This window comes from Callorhinchus milii, unplaced genomic scaffold (assembly GCF_018977255.1).
Source record: "Callorhinchus milii isolate IMCB2004 unplaced genomic scaffold, IMCB_Cmil_1.0 Scaffold1636, whole genome shotgun sequence".
Taxonomy (NCBI): Eukaryota; Metazoa; Chordata; class Chondrichthyes; order Chimaeriformes; family Callorhinchidae; genus Callorhinchus; species Callorhinchus milii.
This window is the reverse complement of record NW_024706377.1, coordinates 1-9346: the sequence shown is the minus strand read 5'-3', so window position 1 is coordinate 9346 and position 9346 is coordinate 1. Positions and strand designations below refer to the sequence as shown.

General features: G+C 48.3%; 1 pseudogene; it reads right to left on the bottom strand.

Moving 5' to 3' along the window:
* Positions 1–3789: 3789 nt before the first annotated feature.
* Positions 3790–7283, bottom strand: LOC121852883 (annotated as a pseudogene).
* Between the last annotated feature and the right edge of the window lie 2063 nt (positions 7284–9346).

The following is a 9346-nucleotide window of genomic DNA, read 5'->3' as shown; positions in this document are numbered from 1 at the left end:
CTTTCTATTTGATTAAGGTCACGGGCCATCACGGTTTGGATCGGGAATTGATTGCAGGACAAATTAGTTGGTCACGCAGCACTACTGTTGCTGCTGCACTGGCAGTGGTGCACAAGTGCAAATAACCACACAAAAATCAACGCATTTGTCAAGAAAGTGGCCTTAAAAGGAAAATAATAATAATAGGTGACGTTTTGGTGACCATTTTTCAAAGCACTTGAGACATCAAAAAGGAATGATTCATGTGCTAGGAAGAAGGGCAATGTTGACCCTTGAATAAATCTCCATTTAAAGTGACAGTGTTATTTGATTGCTGAAAGTGGAAGTGTAAACAAGTGTAAATGTCCAAATGAAGCGAATGAAAATTAGGAGAAAGAAAAACATATGGAACAAGTGAGATGGTAGAATTTAAGACGGAAAAATTATTCAGAATCGGCTCGTGATTCAGAATCATGACATTGTTGAACCACCGTGAGAAGGGTGCATCACGACATGCTCACAGTTTTCAGGATGTGTTACAAGTTTATCTCCAGGATAAAGATTCGAATTCTGAAGTTGTATATACTGTACAGTGTTCTGAAAGCCAGTGCGGGCTATGGTATTAATTTGCATAAAATAAATTAGTCTAATTAAATGCTATTGTATGATTTGTAGGCGCCAAGATGTATTTTGTTATTCAAGGATAACATAACAGATTGGATGTATTTTAGTGTAAAGGTTTACTATCCCTCCAAGATTCCATTCCCATCGTTTAGGATTCTGAGCAACATTGATGCCATCTCCTGAACCAGCAGATCAGATGTGCCTGACCTGAGAACTCAATTGGAATCCACGCAGTGGCATCATTGCCCCCTACTGTGGCCACTTGGCAGGATAAGATTATCCCTTTCCGTTCTGCTGACATATGTGTAAATCATCAAAACGTAATTGGAAGATAAACTCAAATAAAATAACTTTATCGGTACCGAGGCTCCGACAAGGTCACGCGGGAGGGCGTGTGGCACAGTTGGGCGCCAGTTATCGTGGAGTGCGGTCGTGCCGCTATGGTTCTCTGCGGGGAGTACGGTGTCTTTAAAAATAGCAGCGCTTTCCGAGATTCAGCGGTGAATGAGACTCCGTCCTGCAACTTGCAATGGTCTCGGAACGGGAAAGGGTTCATTATAAGTAGCACTTTTCATATCACAAGGTTCAAGATACTTCACATGAGTTAAGATAAAACAAACATTTACAAAGACAAGTGTTGTCAAAACACACCCGGAAATAATGCAATTAAAATAAAGAAAGTTCTTCAGGAACCTTCTGTAGAAGAGTCTTGGTAACGAATAGAGATCGTGAAGGATGGTTATTGCAATACATCATATTGGGGCCACCCTGGTGAGCAGCGAAGTGACACGAGGGTGTTTTTTGTTTGCATCGCAGATCAGCGCTGAGGGCACTGCGGACGAAGTGTTCAAGTTGGTCTGCGAAGCTCTGGACTCGTTGAAATGAGCACTGCTGGTCACGGAGCGACTCCAGCCCGCACGCCAATCACTATCGACGCCCCGCCCCCCGGCCCCACCCCCCCGCCCCTGGCCCCTCCCCCCGTGACGCTCGACATCACGTGCTGCTGCTGAGTACGACGCGCGTTTTTGAAATCGATAGCCATCATGTGCACATCTGTGTCATAGAGCTGCGAGTTTAACATTTTTACTGAAACGTTTTGATCGTGCACTTACAAAACAAATGTATCTCCCGTAGATGCCAAAATTGTGAAATTGGGATTCCGGACGCTTCGATTACGCCTGCCCTTTGTGTTGTGCAGGTTTCCACCCGTGATGTGACGCCTCCATGCTGGCAGTGTGTAAGTGCTACTAGGGTGCAGTGTGTTGGTGACAAAGTGCGTCAGTGCCTGGCGGTATTTTATTGTAAATTGGATTATTTCGCAGAGTTTTCTTGCACCAGTGTGAGATAACTTTTAAGAGCTGGAGACTGCATGCTCCATTTATTAATGTAATAAATTATGAAAGGAAAATAGCATTCTATGTCATTTATTCATACATTGCGACTTCGTGTGTCTTCCAGGCTGTCTGATTCACGTATATGCAGCGAACCAAAATATGTGGTTTAAATTCACTCCCATGTGGCTATGCGGTTGGACGTGGGACAACATTGTGTGCTGTTTGTACAGTTTGCGCTACTCGGCAGGCTGTGTTGCTTAATGTGCATGCATCGTGTACGTTGTTTACCACATAAATAACTCAACCGGTAATGAATACCCATTGTAATGTATATGCAGTCATCGCTCAAGAAGTGCTCACAAGCGATGCCATCATATCTACCCTCTAAGAAACGAAACCTGAGGATTTCTCCACAAATCTGGCTGTCTGCCTGATGATGCCAGTTGTAATTACTGGTGAAACGTCGTAGTCAGATTGTAAATGTTGTGGATTTGCTCTCCAACACACCGGTGTGCTGCACTAGTAATGATTTGGCATGTTCTGTTTATGTAACAAACCTCACTGATTGGCTGTGTCTAGTGGTGGTGAGTTTAACGATACATGAGATCTAACCCAAAACAACCTTTATTATGGATGATATTGGTCACAAAAGCCTCCTACTACTACTACGTGTTAAACTATTTTGCTTTGTGCGCCCTCTTTTGGAATGCGTCAACCGCATTTCACGAGGGAAACCTCTTCGTGATAACTCTTCTCTAACAGGCCCAGAATCATGCCACTTTGAATTATGACAACAAATATTCAGCAAGATTGCGTTACTAAATTAGGTAATGCCCCACTCAAGTATGAATACTCACACCAGGCTATGTTGGGCAAAGTGCATCAGCAGAGTGGTAAAATATGTAAATAATGTATTGGGATTGCAGTAAGCAGTGGAAATGGTACACACTTTGCAAACGTTTTAGTGTGGTCTTGGATCCACAGTCCAATGTGGACAATAAACAATGAAGGGCACCACAGTGCGACTGTGACCATGCAAACCAAACTGAGGATCCACCACCATCACAGTGTCGACTGGAGGAGGGGAAGCCAAACGACACAAACTCTCTCCTGAAGCCCTCTCGTGCCGAGCAGACCTCAACATCGACACTTAACGGCTGGACACGTTGCCATCATGCGCAAGAACAGAATAGCGTGGTCTTAATGATGATTTCAGCAGTAGCTAGGTATACAACATTAGACATTATTATTGCACCTATATATTATAATAAAGCAAACATTACAGAAACACTAATAAGGGAGACTCTTTGTATCTTTGCTGCTTCAAATTGCAATGTAGAGTGTGCCGGTGACCCATATAATGACATCATCACGCCTGGTATGCCACAGCCAAAGCATGCACTCATCCTGCCGATAAACAATAGTAACTGCCGTGCGCCACCACATCGCTTGTGCCAGGCTATGTACACCTTGAGACCGTCACGTGAAGTGTCAAATTCTCACTGCTGGCAGATCACCGGACAGACCCAGGTGCTATGGGTTGACTAATGTGCTCGGCTATGTGCATGAAGTCAGGGGACACACCCAGGTGCTGTGGGTTGGCTGAGATGACCGGCAGATGCACCATGGCACTGGTAAACACCCATTTACAGACGGCCACACACGTTTATTAATGTGTCAGCAACAACGATATTTATCGGGCAATGGACTTGGATTTGGGTCTGTAATGCAGCACTGTGGGAGCAGCGGGGCTTGGTGGATCGGACATGTTGCAAGACGCCCTTCCCGTGGGTATCGAGGTGCCCTACCGTGGCTTGCCAGCAGAATGCGGTAGAGTGTGGACTGATCTCACCTGCCCATCCTGGAAGAGATTAAGCGTTGCCCCGTAACAGGTGCGGATTTTCTTCAGGTGCTCCGGTTTGCACCCACATGTATAAACGCTCACGAATTAGCTAAAACATCTCAAAATATAGAGAGCTGCAGAGCATTTGTTGGCACCAGCTCAACGCCTGGCAGCCTTCCTGCTTGTCTGTGGTCACGCAACGATTGTGAGATGCAGTAATCTATAAGTCGTTCACCCGGCATATCGTAGCGTGAGATCTGGGGTGCATGGATGGTCGAGGGGTCAGCACACGCACCCTGCACCCAGCGTTGATAAGTTTAAGTCCAGGCGCAGCTCCATGGTGATGCGACATTAGAACTGGGTCGCTCAGCTGATTATAAGTCGGTTAATTGACCAAAAATTGTCACAATATTTGTTCCCGCGCAGCGTGAACATTGGGTAGTGCACGACGCACCTTCTTGACGAGCCCCTTGCTATCGTAGCGCTGCACCACGGGCTCCGTGGCCTCGTAGTACGTCTGCAGTCGCGCCTTGAACGTCTCGGCCTTGTCGTCGGCCCGGCCGCTCGTCTTGGCGCGATTCATCAGCCTCTCCATCATCGTCTCCGACGACGCGTTGATGTAGAGCACCAACTTGGGAATGGCGATCTGTGTGTGAGCAGATCACCATCGAATGTTACTCTCAGTGAATAGACAAAGAAGCCCCCCCCAAAACTGTAACAGCACCAGGGCCCCCCAGGAAACATAACCCGGCTGTGGCGACGCCACTGACCTTTTTCTCGAACGCCTCGGCCTGGCTGAGCTCTCGGGGTACCCGTCGATCAGGAAGCCCTTCGCCGAATCCACCTTGAAGAGCATGGCGTCCTTCAGCATCTGCAGAACCGTCTCCTGCAGAACAATGTCAGTTTAGGCCGAGTCAGTCAACCAGGCAAGATTAAGATGTTTTCAGGTCCATACAACCTACAGTCGTTTCAATACGGGCAAAAAAATGTCTATTTGTTTGTGTGTCTCCCTTGTAGAATGAACGTTGAGATTTATAAGGGCAAGGGGTGACCAATAAGGTCTGAATTGGTCTGTAATAAGGTAGGCACTGATAAGGGGTTGACAGGTATGCAGCGGGCGTTCATCACTGCCAAAACCGCTCCACACAGTATCAGGGCTGTGTGTCTTTTTAGTTTGTTAAAGAGGGAGAAAAAACAACCGACGAACATTTCTGTACGAACTGATGTAGGATTTTCACATTGCAGCAAACCGAACCGTCAGTTAAGGAAGGAACAGCAGAGGGGAGTCGGGGGTGGAGGGAGGAAGCGTGGGAACTCAATGCCCCAGGGGGGCGCGCGGCTTATGAAACCGCGAATCTGATCGCTTGCGATCATGCACACGTGGCACAAGAGAGAACGAGAAGGAGAGAGGAAGAGCGTTCTCGTGCACAGAGTCGCTCAGACGGGGGGAGGATATGATACGTGAGATGAACGTGAGATGGTAAGTGGGATGATACATGGAGATGATACTTGAGATGATACGTGAGATGGTACGTAGAGACATTAGGTAGCAATTGCCAATTTGCCCAGGCCTCACACAAAAGAGGATCTCACAAAGGGCAGTTCTTTCTTTTCCTCTCTCCCCTCCTTCCCCCTTCCCCATGTCCCAGAACTTAAGAGCCTCTGGCCGCAGCCCTGAAATGGCAACCCCACACCCCCTCCCCTGTATATGCGCGTGTGTGTCTCGCGTGTGTGTCTCGCGTGTGTGTCTGTGTGCGTGTGTCTCGTGTGTGTGTGTGTCTCGAGTGTGTGTCTCGCGTGTGTGTGTGTGTGTCTGTGTGCGTGTGTCTCGTGTGTGTCTCATGTGTGTGTGTCTCTCGCGTGTGTGTCTCATGTCTGTGTGTGTGGGGTGTCTCGTGTGTGTCTCGTGTGTGTCTCGTGTGTGTGTGTCTGGTGTGTGTGTGTCTCGTGTGTGTGTGTCTCTGTGTGTGTGTGTCGCGTGTGGTGTGTGTGGTCTGGTGTGTGTGTCTCATGTGTGTGTCGCGTGTGTGTGTGTCTCGCACCATGGGCACGAGCTCGCCGCGGGACATGATGGCGTTGAGGCGCTGGCCGCGTTCCGTCCCGGACGTCACCTCTGCGCGGAGCAGGTCGCCCGTGGACAGGTGCGTGAAGCCATACTTCCCCACGATGCGCTCGCACTGCGTGCCCTTTCCCGAGCCGGGCCCGCCTATGGGAGGGGCGAGGTGCAACACGTTTCAGTTTGCTTTGTTATGAAAAAAAGAGAATATAGGCTTTTACCCTTTGTGACAATAACACAGGAGGTTTTTAAATTGTTCAAACACCAAATAGACAACACTTATTGCAAGGCTCAGGTTCTGTATTAACCACACACGCTTGGGGCAAGTCACGTGCCCTAGTAATATCTGCGTTGTCTTTGAAGCTGATTCGCCGACACGAGAGGCATCCTTCTTCATGGCCCCGTCTCACCAGCGGCACAGTAAAAGGCAATGCAAACAGCAAAGGTGTCCATAGCTCTTGTTGAGCAGCTACATCTATGAGAACGTTTTGCCAGTACCAAAATGATGAAAAATACAAATAGGTTTTACCCTTTCAGGCAGTGAAACAGGTTTGTTATATTCTTCACAACATGGACTTTCATCCAGCAGTGGATAGCACGTGGCTAATGAAGATAACTTCACCATCACAGCCGCTCCACCCCTCGGGTGCGCAAGTCAACTCGGTATATTTAATTATTTACCAACATTCTGACAAAAAATCGTGAAAGAAAAAACATCCCACTTACCCACAACAAACACGATCTTGCTTTTCTTCAGCTTGTTATCTGCAATGAAATAATATTTCGTATAAAATGATGATTGTAAAATAATGTTGTTAATAATATCATTTATAATACAAACATTCCACAGAGCCCGTTAGAGGGATAATGTTGATGGCAAAACAACAATATTGCCTTTAAATGTCTATTATAATACCCCCATTTTCTACTGTAATGCAGGCAGCAGTACATCAAGTAAGTTGCTATTTGTGCAGAGCTAAGGGCGTTATTGTGCGCACGTTTGTCCTCTGGGAAACCGAGTTTCCACAAATTGGGCTCATGTCTCAAACAGGATCATACCGAAAACAAAACAAAAATTAGTCTTCACAGTCTTAGAGGCGTTTATAATTTGCAGACAAATGTTAATTCTGTTCATTTAATCAGCAGTTTACATTTTAGTCTTAGTTTATTCGACATCAACTTGTGAAACGTTTATCAAGTCTCAGGGTCATGTTTTTTCGAGGCACGGCCTCTGGCATAGCCAGGCGTTAGCAACCAACACAACAAGAGCAGACTTTGTTTAAGAATTCGGTAAATAAAAAAACCCTCAACAGATCAAGAGCCGCAATGCAACGTGAATAACGTCACGAAGCGGTCCTTGAAGAGCCGCACGTGGCTCCGGAGCGGCAGGTTGCCGACCCCTGGGGGCATCGCTCAGCTCAGGCTCAAGCCGCTCGGCCGCTTCCATCGAGCCACGAGAGCGGCTACTTGGCCTGGCTCAGCAGGAGCCTGCGTGTGGTGGCTCGGGCCACGCTCATAGCCGGCTCAAGTTCAGCGTGGCTTTGAGCTAGCTCGCATGAGCCAACAGCCAAACCCTCTGTGTGTGTGGATTTTATTTATTTCCCTTCGTAAGGTCGACGAAAGAAGTCATTGATGTAGCCCCACTCTTAGTTGTTTAATGGTGCACAATAATCCCCATCCTACCAAAAATTACACTTTCCCAACTAATTACTGTCACTCTAGTTTCATGAACAAAATACACACAGGATGACAACACTGTTAGGTGCTGGTGGAATTCGTCGACCAAAACTTTTACGACCAGCATCATTAGCTGGCGACCACATCAGCTGGTGTCCAGGCCTGCTGCCCAAGTTCTACAAAGTTACAAAGAGACAGCTGAAGCCAATAACCATTCACCTCGCACTGACTTGCTGCCGTCGGCGCTTGAGATCGCTGCAGACTTTGAATTCCCGCACCCCATCGCTCACTGTAATTTTCTCCAAGTAAGTTGACTTAGAAACTTTCACTCTGCACGGGCCACTCTTGAGACCTAATCCCAGCTGTAACGTCGTCACGGTGGTAACTGTCAGTAAACATTTATTGCCTAGCAATGGGATAGTCCACTTCCAACGTTTAGTTGGGGGGGGGGCAAATGAAACCTGGTGGGTTACGGAGGCGAAGAACATGGACTTTACCATTATATTTACCTCCAAGTAAACTTTAAACAATGAATTGAAATTAGTTTGTTTCAGGAGGTAAAGATGTAGCTCTGCAATTACTTCCATACGCCACAGGCGGGTCTCCACTAGAGGGAGCCCTCAAGAGGTCACACTCGTGACACACAAAGTGCCTGCCACATGAACCACAATGCCATGCTGATCTCGGCAAGAAGCAAAACCATCACGCGAACTCCGGTCATTATCCTCGCAGCAGCGGATTTTGGCTGGCTATCGAACAAAGACGGTCATTGCATCTCACTTTCAGATGCTCTTCTGCGGCCGTCTGGAACGCACTTCCTACCAATATTAGTGTTGTGGGTATAACTTGGAGGGAGACTTCTCTCTTGGAGGCAACGCGTTAATTTGAGATAAACGATAACAATAACCGTAACACTAAGGCTATGGCTCCTGTAACACTACGGGGTACGGCCCCGTCACCCGATAACCTAAGGGGGTACAGCCTCCCCTCTAGCGGGCCCTACAGACCCGGGCTACGCTCTCACAGGTCCTCCGCTACGGGGGCTCGGGGAGGCGAGACTGACCCGGCCTAGCCAGGGTTCGGGTCTCACCACTGGTCCGCTGCAACCCGGCTCTGACAAGAGCCTCGGCTGAGGGTCCCAGGGTGCTGGCCTCGTCTTCAGACGTCTTCGGGTCTTGAGGAGATGAACACTGCCGGTCCCGTTGAGAGGACCGGCTTTTATACACAAGTTGGGGCTTACCCCGCCCGAACCACACCTTCCCCGAACCTTCCAGAAGGGTCTGGAAGGTTCGGGAATGAACCGTTGGCCCCCAGCCCCCACCCCTTGGCGGTCTGGGGTCTCTACCTTCGGTCACGGGGTACCCGGGGGGGGGGTGACCCCAGGTGAACCACTACACCTCCAGCTCACTCTCACGGCCGCCCCCTATCGGCCTGTGAGGGTGGTGACTATAAGAGGACAGCGATTTGGTATGGCGCAACATTCGGGAGCCACTGGAGCTGTGCACTTTTAAACCTGGATTAAAAAACAATTTCTCTCGAACTAATTTTTGTGTTTAGTTTATTGTCCTCCCCCTGCACCTCCGATGAGCACATTTGTCGACGTCCGCTGCGATAGAAGTTCAACAAACATACAAGAGGGCATTGTTTACCTACCCTTCCACGCTGGTCAGACATCTTGGAAGAGATGGAAATACCCACACTTTACCCCACCCTACAACCTGTCGATTGACTAAGTCTGGAGACCCCGTGTATACTGCTGCTCGGTGTACAGAGACGTGGGAGAGGATGTAACCATGGTTTCCACTGCTGGCCAAGAGACGGAATTCAACCGGC